Source organism: Dermacentor albipictus, chromosome 1, assembly GCF_038994185.2.
Source record: "Dermacentor albipictus isolate Rhodes 1998 colony chromosome 1, USDA_Dalb.pri_finalv2, whole genome shotgun sequence".
Classification (NCBI taxonomy): Eukaryota; Metazoa; Arthropoda; class Arachnida; order Ixodida; family Ixodidae; genus Dermacentor; species Dermacentor albipictus.
The window spans coordinates 141,380,064-141,399,104 of NC_091821.1; the positions used below are offsets into that span (position 1 = coordinate 141,380,064).

Sequence of the window (19,041 nt, forward strand, 5' to 3'; positions counted from 1 at the left end):
ATGCTATTAAAAACCCACAAAACACCCGAAGAGAGCAAACTGAGCCAGACTGGAGCTGTTAGAAATTGAGAGCGCTCTAACAGAATCGCAGGGAGCTAACAAAGCCAAAAAGTAACGAGTTCTGTACGATGAATCCTAATTTGCTCAGGAGCATTGCAGTGGGCACGTAGCGTTACCTCCCTCATACTTGGGGAATTGCAGATCTCTGGGGAAGGCCTGTAAGGATCCACGAAGTGCTAATGAACCTCGTGGAAAAAAAGGACACGAGTAAACACTGCAAAGAATAGGGTGGAATTGGAATTTCTTTTTCCCACCCAAAGTCAACGCGGTGAACTCAACGTGTATACTGTGTCCAAAGGCTTACAACGGAAAGTCAGGGCTTGTGGTTCAAGCGCTTCTTCGGTCTTAGTGAAGCTGCGCACTCATCAGGCCGGCCACCAGAAGTCTCGAGGGATTTATTTGCGTAGTGAGAGAAGTAATTGCGGTCGAAGTTTGTCTTAGGCATATAACAAAGGTGCGCCAAGGTGAGGCCGCTTGCTGCCTTCGCAAGGAAGCGCGAGGATACCCATGGCACACGCGTTTTCGCTTTGTCTCACCTCGCTCGCTGGTCCTGTAGGCAGAGGCAGGGAACTCTTTGTCTCCTCGCCTGAGAGGGGGCACAGTCAGACGCATTAAAAGAGCAAAATAAATTGGTCTCGAGTATAAAAGGAAGAAAGTAATCGAAAGTATTCCTGTCCCCGGAAGGACAGACCAGATACTCCGCTCACAAATGCAATCGAAGGTGAAGAGGACAGGCGGAAATAAAAAGGAGCTAAAAGAAATACAAACAGTGCCGGGACGGCAAAAAGAGCCTACGCAAAAAATACTCGACATTCAGAAACAGGCGGCGCTTCCTGGAAGAAGTCCTCTGTCTGGACGGCAAGAGAACAAAAATCTTGTTTGGAAAGCAACATGTGTTGGATATCACAGCACTGCATCTTGCAGAAAATGCGAAAAAAAAGTGGCTTATATAGAAGGACAAAAGGCCTTTTAACAAAAATACGTATTATACAATGAAGTTCTCGCATTACACATGCATATATCTACTGAAAGACCAGAGAAGGGGATTAAACAATAACAAGAATATAAACGAGCAACTTACTGATTCCAATGTTGTTTACTGCCCACAAAGCTCTTGTCCGAGGCAACCCCTCGTCAAGATGTCTCCCAGAGGTAGAATCCGTCCTTACAATGGAGCCGTTGGTGTCGGCATCTTACGCTCCGCAGGGGCGTACTACCTTGCAGTAATAATCACGGCTTCTGCAACGGCAGCCTCACCTGAGCTGACCATCCACAATATTTTTCGAACGTGCACCATATTCCAAGGGAACGCTCGTGGTCTTCGCTTGAAACATTTAGGTTTGCGGCGACTGGTGCCAGCGTATCACTTCCCTTTCATAGTCATCGCTGAATCGTGCGTCGAGGAACATTTCCGAATGCAAGAGTACTATTTTCATAATTCACAGTGATCGGATGGCATCAGCAGATTAGTCACAGGCTTTCGCAAGCATATTCCGGCTTCCGTGGTTGATATTCCACCTGACAGTAATAATGAATATGTGTGTGCCATGACATTAATAGGCCAACAAGAATACACTCTCATTGGAGTATACCTGGAGCCAGGCAGGCCATTCGACGCTTTGAAACTTGAAAACTTGATTGCAACGACACCTCCTCCACGTATTACTTGTAGAGACTTTAAAGCTCACAATAAAATTTGGGGCAGCTCAAACAAATGTGCACGAAGAGCCAAGCTCGCAGAGCTTCTCTCAAACCATTCAATTGAACCTCTAAATGACGGCAGTGTAACCTACCTCAGAGGCCCGACGACTACCAGCACCATTGGGGTGACCTTCGTAACAAGTTCAGTTGCCCGAAACGTTGCCTGTACCGACTTGGAAACACGCGGGAGGGACCATTACCCAATTCTTATATCAGGTGTCTGTACGAAGATGTCACCAACAAAATTCCTTACAAAATCTGCAGATTGGGATGAATACAAGGACGCTGCAGGCAGGGAATCACCCAGGACGAGGAATTACTCTTGACAATGCCTTGTTGTCTGAGGAACTGCACACGAATTTCAACTAGAAAGGCAGCTTACCGCCAAAGCACAAGGAATTTGAAAGACTATGTGTCATTCGCAGGCGAACTGAAAGGAAAGTTTTACGCACGAAACGCCTTGAAGACCTCTGTGCCTGCCGACGGACACAACGTCATATCCGGCGATACCTGGATAAACATAGTCCGCAATGATGGCGCGACTTCTGTTCCACGTTTGATGTACATCAAACTGTAGCCAAAATTTGGCGGATCCTTAGAGGTATGCACACGCTACCCCAGCAGCTTCACCCCTTTGCTGCACTCTCTCTGCATGAACGAAATTCCCTCAAAGAAATATCAGACGAATCCTGCAGACTACTATCAGCGGGTTCAAAGCCTTCGATTTCTTCCACAGATAGTCATGCTCGCATCCCACAGGCGGCAGTTACAGTGTTCAATCTGCCTTTCACAAATGAAGAGCTCACCACCGCTATCACTGAATCAAACAGACACACATCTCCGGGCCATGACGAAATAAGCTATGAAGCCATCGCAAAGCTGCCCCGCACGTCCCGCTTACGACTCCTAGAATATTATAATACTTCGTGGATGTCTGGTGAGGTCCCAACGGAATGGAAGCTGGCGAAAATCGTGCCGATTTTGAAGCCTTTTCAGCAGCCAACAAGCTAAGCGTCTTTCCGGCCCATCGCCCTATTGTGCTGTGTAGGCAAGCTTATGGAGCGGATGATCTCCAAACGTATTGCATATTTCCTTGAAATCCACAATAAGTTTACTCAAGAAATGAACGGCTTCCGCCAAAGCAGGTCTGCTTTGTCATCGCCCTCGTCTCTTCACTTGAACAGGACATTCACGCTGGGCGCATTCCGATGGCCGTTTTCCTTGACATCAAGGCAGCTTTTGACTATGTTTTTCACCACGCTATTCTCGCAGCTATGGCTAGTCTTGGCCTCGGAGGAAAGCTATACAAGTGGATAGAAAACTATTTACCAGACTGGAAAATATTTGTGAGCACTCCGAACGGCCCTACACAGTCTTACGCTATGGAGAAGGGCGTATCCTAGTGTGCTGTGCTCAGCCCGCTCCTATTCAATCTCACCCTGATACACATAATAAGAAACCTGCCGCGAGGAGTACACATCACATTCTATACCGATGATATCTGCATCTGGAGCGCATCATGTTCGCGCTATATCACCCATCAACGACTACAGAAAGCATTACTTAAGCTCTCCATGTATTTGGCTCCCCGAGATCTTCACCTCTCGCCAGAAAAAAGCACAGCCATGGCTTTCACAAGAAAATTACCAAATATCCGCTCTTATTCGGTGGACGACCGCTGCCGTATGTACGGTCTCAGGGATTCCTTGGAATTGTGATAGACATAAATATCTCTTTTGATCACCTGATGTAAAAAAAACTACGTGCGAGCATTCCTGCAGGATCGCAAGTTTTCAAATTCATGGCAGGAACACGATGGGGCTACAACTGCCGCTCAATGACACTGCTTGAAAAAGCCTATATTGAGAGCACATTGCGCTATTTCCTGCCGGTGCTTCAGAGATTATCACCTGCAAACAACAGAGCCCTGGAAGCCGTGCGGTACAACGGCCTGTGGATTTGCCCGGGCCTCCCGAAGGGCTCTTCAGCCTCGGAAACAGCAGCGGAAGCAAGATGTCTACCGCTTGAAGTGATCGCTTCGCAAGAAACAATGAGTACCCATCTTTGGCATGTGCTCCAAAGGAAGAAACACTTCATGTGTACCGCGTCCACGTGACCCACAGTCAGTATGGCTTTGGCCAAGCTGTGCAAATCTTGCACCTTCCTCCAATTATTCAGCCACAGAAATTACTGCCTCCGACTTTTCCTCCCTGGAAACTTTCGCCTCTAGCTGTAAACCAGTTTGTACATGGTGTAAATGGAACAAAGCGTCGCATGGCACAGGCCGCGCTGCTGCAGACCACTCCCCTCTACTTAGCCGGGAAATATACTCAGCGCACCCACATCTATACTGATGCCTCAATCACCCGGGAGACTTCCTCCTGTAGCCTTTATGTGCCCTCAACAAGACAAGTGCTTTCTTATCGGCTGCGGCGGAGGACATCCTCAACGACAGCAGAGCTACATGGCATCAAAGAAGCTGTCCTCTAAATACTGCGCCAAGCGCCTCATCAATGTGTGATTTTCACTGACTCTAAAGGAGCACTACAAACGTGTGCTGTCTGTTAAAAAAAACAATCATCAGCCTGTTTCTTTCGAAATTGCGTACTTACATCACTTGGCCATTGCATCAGGCCACTGTATCACATTTCAGCGGATACCGTCTCATCGTGGTATTCTGGCCAAGGAAAAAGCCGATGAAGTCGCATGCAAAGGTCTTCAACAATAAAAATATAAGCGGATTTACTTCACTAGATCTTCTGCTTCCCTACAAGCTAAAAGATTTCCTTCTGACGAAAAGTTTCGACTCTGGAGCTTGCTGACCGAACATTACACTTTCCTTTGCTCAATCGACCCAAATCTCAGATACAGACCCCCATCCAGTATTCCTCGCCATTTGGAAACAATATATCATCGCCTTCGTCTGAATACCGTCTATGAAAACAGCTTATGGTACCGCTGCGGTCAAGTGACAAGTGCACACTGCAACAACTGTGGCTCAATTTAAACCGTGGAGCATATCCTGTGTGAGTATCGAGGGTATGCCGACCAGCGTGCGTTCTATGAATATTGCATGCATTCGGTTATACAGAGACCTTTGTCATTTGGCTGTGTTTTAGGCCCTTTATCCTGCCTCACACAACTGAGGCGTGCGATGAACTTTTTATTCACATACATAGAAAACATTGATTAAAAAAATTGAAAATATAAAACATTTATATTTTCAGATTATTCACGTTACACCAGCGTCACCGCGTTAAAGAATAAAGCTGACTTGGACAACTTAGCACTTCGCCGTAAAATTTCTCGCCTAACACTTTTCCATAAGCTTTATCACCATCCATCACTTCACGATGATTTCTTTCAGTCACCAACAGTTATTTTTCCACGCCGTGACCATCCATACAAAGTCAAACGCATTAACTGCCAGTCATCCCATTATGCATCTTCGTTCTTACCACGCACAATAACTGAATGGAACGCCTTACCATCAGTCATTGCCACGGAACCAGACTTGACTAAGTTTCAACATTTAATTCGCTCACGACTTGTCGACTAATCGTATTATTATTCTTTTTTGGGACTTTTACAGTGTTTTTCGATATTTGTTGGTGTTTTTAGTGCAGTTGCCTTATGTTCTCCTAATATGTACTAATGTTTTCTCTGTAATAATTGTGACCTAATTATCTTGTATGTTAACTATGTTTCACTGTATTATTACTTCTGTTAACCTCTCTTGTTTTTAGTATGTACAAACTACAACCAGTGCTTGTGATTGACCCCCCCCCCATGTAATACCCTCGTAATGAGGGCCTTTGGGGGTATTTTGAATAAATAAATAAACTCGACAAACTTTCGTTCTACTCGGTCACCCTCATGCACCTTTCACACAGCGAATTCTGTCACCTCCTTGTAGGATGGTACATACACTGAAGGACTTTACCATTGCACGTCGTTGCCCATGAGTCAGAAAACTAAGTGCCCAATTTTTTTTAACTTGTTCCTTTTTTGCAACCCCCCCCTTCTCTATTTCTCTCCCCAACTCTATTCCCTACGCGGAGTAGCATGTCAGCGATCTCTGTACGCCGGCTAAAATCTCTGCTTTTCATTAGAGGGTTATCTCTCTCTCTCTCTAGCGACTTCTCTTAGATATCTTTCCTGAAAGAAATTGGGTGGCTGTATATCTAGGGAACGAGAGTATTTCTGGAGAAAGAACGTTTAGTGGCAAAACGAAGAAATAGAACGAGAGACACCGTAAAAAGGGGAAAGGTAGGGACGTTAACCAAGTGGGAAGAACCGATTTGCTACCCAACTCAGGGGATAGAGTGAAGGGGGATGTAAAGGTATAAAAAAGTAGTCAAAGAAAGGGACCACAGATACACGATCACAGTCGGTCACTATCACCGCATAATTTCACCGCACTGCATGGTAGCCCTTGTAGCGCCATGAATATCAGTTTAGCCTTCAACAGCTTGTCCAGGTCTGTTGTCCTTAGAAACTGCAAGAGTGCCCTCATCGCGCTCCGCTGCGATGTCTTTGTGTTGGCATTCTAAAATGATTTCTTCTGTTAAAGGTATTTGATCAAAGCGCGCTATCGCGACTGCGCGCGATCGCCTCTGTAAATTTTAGCGAGAACAGTCACAGAACGTATTGAAGAGTCTCCTCGCTACCACACTCATCACATCAGGCGTCGTCAGACCATCCGATTTGGAAAGCAAAAGACTTCGTAAACGCCACTCCTAGCCATATTAGGCAAAGCAGGGTAGCATCGCGTCGTCAGAGTCCAGTTGGGATGCGAAGGCGGAGAGACGAGTGTAGATGGTACAACCGATCGCCTTATGAATTTCAGGTGTTCCACAGGGTGTTAAGAATGGCGAGCTGCAAGGCTAAATTGCCACCCAATTACGACTGGGGGACAAGACGTGCATCCCCCACTCTCCGTCGCTGCAGCTAGGAGGCGTTCGAAGAAGCGGGTTTTGTGCTGAAAACCGCGGGAAGGCCGTTTTTTGTCGGTTCCCATGCCCCGACCAGACGCAAGACAACGAGCTACCCACCATTGGCTCCGATACTTCCCGGAACGGCACCCCTCCGACGCCGGCGTCGGGCATCGGAATGTGTGTGCCTATGTGTACGTAAACTGTTCTGCGGGGCAGCGGCAAGTTGACGATGAGTAAACGAACATTCGCCGCCTTGTATCACCGGTGGACCGGGTGTATAAAAAACTGCTGTTGTGCGGATGCTTGACGCACTTCTCTTGAGCCGTCATGTTAGACTGATACACTTCTCTTGAGCAGTCATGTTAGGCTGATACACTTCTCTCCTGCAGTCATGTTGGACTGACACTCTTTTTCTCAAGCAGTCATGTTAGACTGATTTAAATACTGTAAATAAACCCATATTCCTCGTTCTCGATGAGAAGCAGTTTTTCCCTTCATCAACGTCCTCAGCATGGGTAAGTTGGACGACGGCATGGGCCAGCTACCTTCGAATTCATGCCGGACTCCAATCTTGGCAACGGATCTCGAGCGATGGGATTGAGCCCCCAATCCTGACAACTGGTGGCAGCGGTGGGATCGTCCGACAACTCTTACAAGGGAGAACGTGATATCCCGTGTGAGATCTCGAAGTATTCCAGCGGCATCTGTCCTTTATAGCGGTACTGACTACTCTTTGCAGCCTTGAAGAGCTGACTTAGCAGCGGTATCGGCGTGTTCGGTTTCTATGACTCGACATTGGCTTGGAAGTCACTGAAATGTCTCGTGGTGTCCTTTCTCAGCCAAGGTATGGATTAGTTTTCTGGTCTCGAATATCAGTTGTTCTTATGGTCCAAGCCACAGGAATGATAGCAGAGAACTACAGTGCTGCCTTCGAGTCCGTAAATATTGAGTATCTTCGAGGTTGTCATTGGGTGACGAGATGAAGTGCAGGGCGAAGAGTTGCAAGTTCCACAGCCATCGATGTCGTTAGGTGACACGTCTTGAAACAAATTGTGGTGACTGTCGCTGGGAAAACCACGGCTCCAGACGAACAATGGGAAATTGGTGATTCATCAGTATAAATATGTACGTGGTCGGCGTACCTCTCGTGCAAAAGGCTGGAGATAGTTGTTTAAAAGCAGGTGACGACAGCTCAGATTTTTTCTCATTCCTGATACGGTAACGTGCACTAAAGGTCGAGCCAAACACCATGGAGGAATCGATGGCTTAGATGGGGGGGGGATGAAGGCTGATGGAAGGCGGGTGTAATAATCCGAAATCGTAACACAAAACCGTGCCTGTGGCATTTTGGACTGTAGTGTTACAAGGTGATGGGAACGGGCTCGGGCAATGTACCTAATGTGCACCAGCACTTCCACCGCAATGTGTATTTATATTGTTTGGTCCCGGGCGATTGCAACAGTCGCCCCTGTTGATGCGCATTTTGGCAAATCATGACAAACTCAGAGAGCCCCAGCTTGAATAGGTTGTAGGGCACGAGGATTCCTCCTGTAGGTATTCGTCAGTACGGGCAAACTGCATCTCAAAAAGCCCAGGAAACGTGCTCCGTACAATTCCAACATCATTGCATGTGCTGACATTCCTTAAGTCTTTCCACCCAGACACTTGAAAAGCTGGGAGCTTTCTGGAACACGATGTTTCAAGTATGTAACGTGCGGGCTTTATGAGCGATCTCTATCAATGATTATGCCAAGAAATCAGCGATTCTTCTCATAAGAGCATCAGTATTGGCCAAATCACTTCGGATTTATTTAAAATGCCTGACAAAGGAACACCTCAAGGAGCTATATTATCTCCTCTTCTCTTCAACATTGCGATGTGTCGACTCGCGCGCGATCTGGATCGGATACCCGACCTAGGTTACACGCTCTACGCAGACGACATCGCGCTGTGGACGAGCAGAGGTTCACTAGGGGATAAGGAATATACGCTCCAAAGTGCAGTATTAGCGGTGGAGAAATTTTCTAGATGGAGTGGCCTGAAGTGCGCACCCGAAAAATCTGAGGTTATCCGGATACACGCGAAAGGCTACAAATCCAGAGGATCGATTAACATCGTGGTTGAGGGCCAATCAGTCCGAGAGGTACCCACGATGCGAGTCCTGGGTTTGTGGCTTCAGAGCGACGGGAGAGCACTACAGACACTCAAGACCCTCAAATCCACAGCCAACAACATAGCCCAAATGATACGTCGCGTGACGTATCGAAAAGCGGGAATGCGAGAAGACGATACCCTAAGGCTCGTACAGGCCTTAGTGGTTAGTCGAATAACCTATGGCTTACCGTACCAAATCCTGAACAGGGAGGAGGAAAAGCAGGCTGACACAATAATTCGAACCGCTTTCAAAGCTGCTCTGGGCCTGCCTAAATGTACTTCAACGGAGCGCATGTTAGCTTTGGGAGTGCACAATACTTTCGACGAACTGAGGCAAGCCACCCTGATGCGACAAAGGGAGCGCCTCAGCTTCACAAAAACTGGTAGGGCAATATTGGCTAGACTCAATATCCCAGCATACCCCATTTATCTCACAGAGCAGGCCGTACCTCTCCCTCCTTCGATGAGATCCAAAATTACAGTAGCCCCAATTCCAAAGAATATGCATCCAGAGTACAACAAAGAAAGGCGCAAAGCACGTGCACAACACATTCAATCAGCCTACTCTAACAACCATAGGTACAACACGTACTACACGGACGCAGCTCTGTATGCAGACACGACCGGGCAGCGCTACCAAAGGAGGTACGCCCTGGCAGTCGTGAACGCTGTCAGCCAACAGCAAATTACCGCGTCGGCCACGGCGGGATCCCCAGCCTCGGCTGAAATATTAGCAGTGGCGATCGCACTCGCTCACGCGGAGCGTTCGCAAAGGGACTCGGTCGTGGTCACGGACTCCCAGGAGACATGTCGCATGTTTCTCAAGGGGCACGTGACTGCGGCTAGCCTCGCGATAATCCCGAAATCCTTCAACCACCATCATCGCCTACTCTGGTGCCCGGGCCACGCGGGGGTACAGGGGAACGAAAAGGCTAACGCGTTAGCTCGAGGGTTCACTAACCGAGCGACGGCGTCCTCTTCTAACCCCAACCACCCGCACTACCCATCACAAAATTCCACCAATTTAAATGCCAAAGACATCCTTGCTCATCAGCGTGGAGTCCGAAGAAAATACCCGCCGCCTCACCCACAACTTAACGGGGAAGAGGCCGCCGATTGGCGTAAAATACAGACCGGGGTGTTCCCCCATTTAAAATTGCTAAACGCCATGTATCCCACTCGTTATAGGGCCAACTGTCCTTGGTGCGGTGGCATACCTACCCTAATGCACATAACCTGGGAGTGCACTAAGCACCCTCATAGGCCAAACACCAGTAGGACAATGGAGCAGTGGGAGGCACAGCTCGCCCGCTCCGATCTGGCAGGACAAAAGTCCTTAATTAGCCAGGTCAGGCAGGCGGCAGAGGCCAGTGGGGCCCTGGACTGAGAGGCTCCGACCACCCCTCCTTCAAATCTTTAGAATCACAATAAAGTTTCTCTCTCTCTCTCTCTCTCTCATAAGAGATGATATAACCATTTATATAGACGGCGTAGGGTGTCATTGGTTTCCAAGTTAATACCACCATTGCACATTTGTCTGACGTGATTTCAAAACCTTAGTTGCGGAGGAATAAAGCTGTCAGAGTAGCAGCTTTTCGAAGTCTTGCACGTATCTGAGGACGTGTCACACCTGAAGTGAATGCACACACGTCGTCTGTGTATATTGATAACGTTATCGCTGCTCGCACATGTTCAACAAGACCAATGAGTGTGAGGCTTAGTACTGCGCCTTGATGGACGCCTCAGTAGGGGTAGTATTCTGCGGTTTGGCCATCGCCGGTGCATAGGTGATAGAAATTCATTGAAAAACTCGACCCCCAAGGCCACCCATCTCAGAAGCACCGAGAATACACGTTATCGCATGCCCCTTTGACATCCTTGACAGGACTGAGGTCACTCTCAGTCCTGTCATCTGAAACGATAATTCTTGGTGGTGATTTTAACATGCCAGATGTTGAATGGCGTGACCTATGTCCTGTACAGAATAATAGGTCATTGCTTCACTCTGCATTTTGCGAGCTAGTAATGACCTATGGGCTCTTCCAGTTCGTTGATTTTCCTACTAGTTTTGGATGTACAGACGGAAATGTGTTAGACTTGGTCTTTAGTAACCATAAAGATATCATAGACTTCATTGCACCAGTACCAGGGATTAGTGATCATGAAGTATTTGCAGCTACTATTCGTTGCAGAAAAATAGAATTTACCAAAATGCGGCCGAAAAAGGTATTCTTCTATGAAAGGGGTAATTATGAGGCTATTTCTAATGAGTTAAATGATTTCCTGCCTATATTTGCGCATTACAGTTCATTTAGTAGCATCGACAGTCTGTGGGTCATATTCAGGGATAAACTGCTTTCATTGACATCCGATTTCGTTCCGTCTAAGGTGGTTTCGACTAAGCGCCGCAAGGTAAACCCTGGATTAATAGGATTTACGTTCATGAATTCAGAAAAAATCCCGTACTTACAAAATATATTGCAAAACAAAAAACCCAAGCATGTTCAAAAAGCTAAGGGATATCAGCACAAAACTTAAAAGCGAATTGAAGGTTGCGAAGGATGCATATCTACAAGCCTTAGCAGATAAACTAAAAACGAATCCCAAAGAGGTCTGGCGGTATATCAAGAGCAACAAGAAGGATGACACTGGCATCCCGGCCATTACAAATGATGGTAACCTAATTAAAGAGGACAAAGGAAAAGCAGAAGTGTTTAACAAGTATTTTCATTCAGTTTTTACAAAGCCATGTAGCATTGCTATTTCTTACACACCGACACCATTACCGGAAATGGGAAACATTGCCGTGAGCAAGGAAGGAGTGGAGGCTTTGTTGTTTAACCTAAACCTGCATTCAGCTCATGGGCCCGATGGAATTTCTAATCATGTTTTGAAACAATGTTCGAGACAGATAGCGCCTTTCTTAGTAATATTAACCAACAAGTCACTAGATAATCAAAAACTGCCCGAAGATTGGAAGACAGCCAACGTGACTCCGATATTTAAAGAGGGTGACCGTACACACGTAGGCAATTACAGGCCGATATCTTTAACTTCCGTTTGCTGTAAGACTCTCGAGCATGTCCTGTACTCTAGTCTGATGAAACATTTTTAAACAAATAACTTTTTCACTTCGGCTCAGCATGGGTTCCGCTCTGGTTTTTCGTGCGTAACACAACTAGCCGAATTCACTCATGACATTGCACTCGGCCTGGACTATGGTGAACAGATAGACGCACTCTTTCTTGATCTGCGTAAAGCATTTGATGTCGTCCCGCACAATCTACTTTGCTTAAAATTATCATTCCTAGGCCTTCCTGAACATATTTTTGGCTGGATAAAGGATTATTTACACCTGCGCAAACAGCAAGTTGTTCTTAATGGGGTGAACTCGGCTCCAATGCACGTGCTATCGGGAGTGCCTCAAGGCTCTGTGCTTGGGCCTCTTTTGTTCCTAGTTTATATTAATGATTGAGTAGCAGGCCTTAAATCAACAGTTAGACTGTATGCCGACTACTGCGTCATGTATCGTGCAGTGAAATGTTATGCCGATATGTCTGTCTTACAGGACGACCTTGAAAAAGTATCTGTTTGGTGCAAGCGGTGGCAGATGACTCTGAATACTGGTAAATGCTACCATGTGCAGTTTACAAAGAAAAAGAATAAATTCCCCAGTTCCTATTGCGTAAATAATATTGCACTCAGTACCGCTAAGGATGTTCAGTACCTCGGAGTTACGTTTTCTGAAGCGCTTGACTGGACTAATCATGTTAACTCAATTAGCGCGAAAGCTTACCGTCTTCTTCACTTTTTCCGACGAAATTTTTAGCATTCTCCTTCATCACTGAAGGCAACCTTGTATTTAACAGACATCAGGCCTATTCTAGAATATGCATGCGTTATCTGGGATCCATACACTAAATACCTCACAGAAAAAATGGAACGCGTCCAAAAGCAAGCAGCACACTTCGTAACAGGAAATTATAATTTTACTACCAGAGGATCCAGAATACGGGAAGGGTTGGGTTGGAAAACTCTTTCTTCACGCAGGAAAATCCTAAGATTGAAGTTCCTTTATAATATATATAAAAGATAAAACTGGTATCGACAAAACACTGTTCATCAAGGAGCCGCATTACGTTTCATCTAGGAGAGACCACGCTAACAAAATTAGAGCTTATCAGTGCCGTACCAATGTGTTTAAGTATTCATTTTTTCCTAACACGATTAACGATTGGAATGAGCTCCCTAATGAAGTGATGGCAGCTTCTAGTTCTGAAAGTGCTATTGAGAGCCATATTCTTTGATTGTTCTGTTATTCATCTCTGCACATACGTTACTTTTTTTCTGTTTTGTTAGTTAGTTACTTTGTCACTCACTTTGTTTGGTACTTTGTTAGTTTCTATTCCGCTTTTGCAAACCTGTATTTTAACCCCCCTACGATAATGGCGTACTGGCGATGTAGGTATACCGAATAAATAAATAAATAAAAACAGCTGCAGATCATCTTTTGAACCCTTGATGCTGAACATAAGTAGCGAGATCAACAACACTGTATATTGATAAGCGGTCTTGTCGAAAACCAGCCTTCGACTTTGGATACATATTGTAGTGTCCCATGTACCACTCCTAGCGGGCAAAGATTATATTTTCCGTTACCTTTCCCACACAGCTGCCAGCGCTATTGCGCGATATGGGGTGAGTTCGAGTAGAGACTTGCCGTGCTTCAGGAGAAGAACCAAGCGGCTTTTCTTCGGTTCTTGTGAAACCATGGCAGCTTGTCAGGATACGTTGTAGAGACCTCTCAGTACTCTCCGTGCGCATTCACTCGGGTTGCACAAGGCGCGGCAAGATATTCCATCTGGTGCCGGAGATGAAGAACGCCTGCCTAGAGCAGGAGCCACCTCAAGTTCTTTTATTGTGAAAAGAACATCCATGCGGCAGTCACGCGAAGCAGGGTTGTCATTGAGGGCACGAGAGCCTGACCGATTGCTTGGCTAGCAATTCTTGCACAAAAGTCTTCTCCAACATCAACATCCAGCCGCTTCTTGGAGAGTGCCAGCGCTTTGAATGGGAAGCGTTGTTCAGGGAGGGAACGCAGGAAATGTACGGTTCTCCAGATGTGGGAAAGTGGCTTCCGGGGCTCTAGTGACTGGCAAGATATTCTCCTACGTTGAGATGCTAATCTATTGAGGCGACTCTGGATTTTTTTATTCGTCTGGCTTTTCTCGTCGCTTTCCTCGTCGGATTCGTCGCTCCGCACGGCGACGGAGTGCACATAGTCGCTCCAACTCTAGGTCCAAACCCCTGTGTTTATGTGAAACCGCGAGCGTGCACGTGGCGCCTCGCACTGAACACTTGATTCTTTGCTCTAATCCCGAGGACAAACCCTCTCAGCAAGCATCTTCCATGGCAGAGCTAAAAATATTCCAGTCAATTAATCGAATGCTGTTCCGTGGGAAGGACCTGGGCATCCTTTTGCTAAAAAGGTACGTGGGAATATGATCACTCCCATGGGTTTCGATATCCAAAAACCGTTTAAGACATCTTGTGAAATACCTGGAGGTGAAAGCGAGGCCAAGACAGCTGCCATAATTCATGTCTCGTAGCAACATGGGGCTCCCGTCATTCAGGAATGAAAGACCATGGTTGCAGGCTAAGGCTGCTAGTCTTTATCCTCTTGCATTTGTCCCCGTGCCATATGGCGCGCATTAAAATCTACGATGATAACCCATAAAGGACATACCGTCAAGTTGTTTGTCAATATTTTGTAAGCAAAATTACTTAATGGTGATATATAAACGCGCACAAGTGTAAAAACATGAGCTTGCCCCTTTTTAACTGTTTGGCAAACGTATTCATTGTCATCATGAGGCGGGATCGGCTCGCGAATATAGATGAGTTCATGACACATAGAAACGATGACATTGCTGCATGCACCAGTTTTTGCGGACATAATTAACCGCTCCGTATGCCAATAATCTGACTGGTTTCGATATGTTAGGCGGACGTATCACAATTATCGGGAACATATTAGTATATATCAACTTACGAAAGTCAGAAAGGCATGACTTTAGTCCTCTTGCGTTCCACTGGATTGCTGACACTTCCTTGACTTGTCCAAGCGATGGTTGATGGTTGGCCATGCGTCTATTCGAGACACTCAAGCACTGGACTTAAGGCTTCCAGTGTTTTTAGTGCACATTGAGCAGGCTTGGTTCCAAGGTTCGACAAAATCGCTCGAATGACATCTATGAGGTAGCGAAGCATTGAAACTACTTTACGATCCACTTTGGGCGTGCCATCAACGGCAGGAGTAGGTTTTCGAGCGGGCTTGACAATATGTGGTTCTTTGGAAAGTTGCTGGCTCACAAGCTCAGGCCGTTTTTCTGGACAAAGATTAATTTCAGCTAACTTTCTTGTAATGTTCAGCCCTTCTGTTGCCTGACTGGAGAATGTGGGTGCCACATTGGAAGGGCCAATATCTTTCGTGCCGCTGCCTTTTTTGGGGACGTTAAATGATGCCGACGCCGAACTGTTTCAGCAGCCTACCTCTGCGACGAATTGTTTCTGACCATTTGTTTGAGAACTGCGAGCTATTTCTTGATGCGAGGGTAGTCTTTAGACGAGGCAGCATTACAACCATTACAGTTGCCACACTTCAGGACAGTAGCCCGGCCAGTGTCTTCCGCATGAAGTTCAACGCACCGGGGACACAGTAACGAGCTGGTACAGACCCCCTTAACATGTTTAAGCCTAAAGCACTGATGGCATTGAAGAGGCTTTTGTTCGAATGCCCGAACAGGATGTCGGAAGTGACCGACTTTGACGTAAGGCGGTATGCAATCTCCTTTGAACATCAGTTTGACGCAGCGTAGTAGTTGCAATGTTGCTCACATGCGTGATGACAGCACCCTCGCTTGCTAGCTTGACGGGAATAGGCAAGTCAAGGTTGGGAATAGCGACACAAATGTCATAAATAACGCCCGCTGTGGATTCATCGTCCGCCGAGATATAGGAACGCACTTTGATGCCTCCTAGCTCCGAGATTTGTTGCAGTTTTTCCAGCCCACTCCCGTTGGAGACATCGAAGACATTTTTTCGCGTATTTATCCTGATTTCCTTCATTTCATTCGACGCTCTTTCAAGAAAGCAGATTGTGCTTGCCTGTTGAATAATCAGAGCTTGCTTGAGGATTCCTCGGGCACGAAGATGATGGCCTGAGGCTAGCGTTCAGACCTTGACTCCAGAGTCGCCCTGCTCGCTTGCGTTGACGCATTCACGTCGACATTCCCCCTTTTGGCCCTTTTTCTGCGGACAGAAATGAAAGTGTCATCCGATGAATCTTCACCCGAGAAGGAGTACAGATCGGTGTTTTCAGTGTCTGTGAGAAAGCTTCCACTCTTCTTCGCAAAGACGGCCGTGATGACTCCTGGCCAGGCGGGTCTATGGAAGGCTCCGCGTCCATAGCCACCAGACAGGGAGCCGGGGAACCAAGAAATTCTGAAGATCAGTAAAGCTTCGCCGACGCATGAAAAGCCCTCAACTAGAAGCGCCGCGGTGCGTAGAAAGAGCTGGCCAGGCCCACCACTGAACTTTTACGCTCTCTCCTTGCGAATGGAACAGCCGGAGCTAAACTTGCCAGCGTGTCTAATCTTGGAGGTCATGGTAGAACACATATTGAAAGTTCGCCCCAAAAATTGCCCCTGCGGTTCGAATTATGTCGACAGGTATGCCGAGGTTTCATGCTCACATCAACAGTGAAAAGCAAATCAACCGTCTTTTTGTTTATTTTTTTCCGGAGGATCTAATGCTTGTGTTGACGGTACAATGTTTTCTTCTGCATCCTTAAATGAACGTCTCAAGAGAACGCCGTTGAAACATGACGGCTTCTCCTTGCATATGTTCATATTTTGAACCATCATACATGTAATGTGCCGAGACTCCGACCTTATCGTCCTTGTGTGGAGGCCTAGCTAGCCAGCTGGTTACTGTGTTGCCGTAAATGTCAGATAGAAAATACAAGATCTGATCCTGAATAGCGCTGCAGGCATCCATAAATTGCGAAACATAAAACCTCTCAGCGAAATTAACTTCACAGAAAAAGCACGCATTGGCATATCCTTAGTTGCGGTTGCTAATCCTAATCTTTGCGATTCTCGAGTGAAGATGCTGGTAGTGTTGGGCTGTAGCAACAGGCAGTTTTAGCCTGGCGAAGTGTTTGACGCGTTTATTGGTCAAAATATATGTTCTAGTTTACGAGCTGTAATCATACTCGCGTCCAATAACATGCTTCGCTCCGTTCGAGATGCTATGTGGAAATGAAAAGCCACCCGTGTTTTATCCTCATCAAAACCCGCCGTGGTTGCTCAGTGGCTATGGTGTTGGGCTGCTGAGCACGAGGTCGCGGGATCGAATCCCGGCCACGGCGGCCGCATTTCGATGGGGGCGAAATGCGAAAACACCCGTGTACTTAGATTTAGGTGCACGTTAAAGAATCCCAGGTGGTCAAAATTTCCGGAGTCCTCCACTACGGCGTGCTTCATAATCAGAAAGTGGTTTTGGCACGTAAAACCCCAAATATTATTATTATTATCCTCATCAAACGCAAGGCGCTCGCTCACCCGTGATATTGAAACGCTCTCACAGATTTTACAGCCAGCATGCTGCTCCCTCCTTTCATGCGTAGCAGCATCCACGTCGAGGAAGATAGGAAGAACGGCTACTGGCTAGGGACAGGACATTGCCTAGGAAGTGAAGCGGACTGGTGGCCCACATCACGAGCGGCTGGCGCGAGGAGACCGGGAGATTTATCCACCCAGAAATGACCGGCAGCTCGGGCCTTCTGCTTAGTAAAAATATACTCCTGTTTATTGTGACTCATCTTCATCACTGATTTTACACGCCACACATTTCTGCCTGCTTTCAGCATGCCGTTCCCTGCTTTCACAGCTTCACACAATGGTATCGTCCAGGTCGCGTCTACATATTTCGTTCAAATATGAGAGGAGAAGCACCGTGAGGAGGAAAGGCAGAGAGCTTGTTAGCAAACATCGTTCCCGGTTGGCTACTCTGCGCTGGGGGAGATAGGCTAGAAAAGAAACGATAGTAAGAAGGCAAAAAAAAGAAAAAGAAGAAAAAGCGGCCCACTTCTACAGACTTGCAGGATCACAAGCCAAATTGCAGCGAAGCAGTGTCCTCCTAGACAGATGCTGTGGCACCTGGCCAGTGTTTTTCTGAAACGGGGTGTTTTCGGATACTTTGGAACTTTTTCTCAGTCCGCGTGCACCCTACTCATCGTCTCATCGCCTCCACGCGCGAGCGGACCCACAGCTGCTTTGCCGGCGCCGGCGGCCTTGAACGCACGACCGCTTCCAGTTAACGCTTTCAAATTTGTTCTTCACTATTTGCCTTCAACGCTTGGCTATAAGTGTAGCAGGGTATCCTGTATGACATGTACAAGGCCTTACGTGGAAAGTTTCAGCCGTTTGCTGACAGTGACAATTCAAGAATTTGTTTCGCTGTTCGTGGAGGGCGTCATAGAAATACTTAGAACGGATGCGGCACAAAGTTCTGAAGACCATGTACCAACTACTTGTTCAACAGTGAACTCTCTTAAACATCTTAAAGGCTTCGACGCGGGTTTCAGAATTGCTTCAACAGCCACAATGGCATCTTCAGTTACCGAATTTCTCCAGCATGTTCCTACCGACGCAAAATTTATACCTACAAAGCTTTATTATTTATTATAGCGCACCCCGTAGTTCGCAAACGGCGAACGTTTCGACCCCCGGTAAAGATTGAGAAGAACCACACTTAGCACACGTTTTATAGTCTTCTACGGGGCTTCCGAAGCAACTGCAACTTTGATATTGTCACGTAGCTACGGTGAAGAAAGCAGCAAAACTGTTAAAGACGAAACTAGCTTTTTATTGGGCGAACATGTGCCCTCAAAAACAGGCTACACTCAAAGAACAACGACACCGGTGAACACAGTCGGCGATCGTCGAAAATCTTTCTGCCGGTCAGGCGCGTCGGCTTTTATACATGATTCACAGAAGGTTCCAGACATATGACACTGGTGCCCGCGCGTCTTCCAGAAAGTTCTACACAATTCGCGTCCCACATGCAATCAGATTGCACAAGCTTCGGCGACAACATACAGCAGATAGAACCACACACAACATTC

At 46.7% G+C, this 19,041-nt stretch overlaps 1 protein-coding gene across 10 annotated transcripts in view; it reads left to right on the forward strand.

The window, feature by feature from the left end:
- Positions 1 to 19,041, forward strand: part of Ac76E (adenylate cyclase type 2 Ac76E) — an 884,870-nt gene that overhangs the window by 504,972 nt on the left and 360,857 nt on the right. The gene's annotated exons all lie outside the window — the stretch shown is intronic.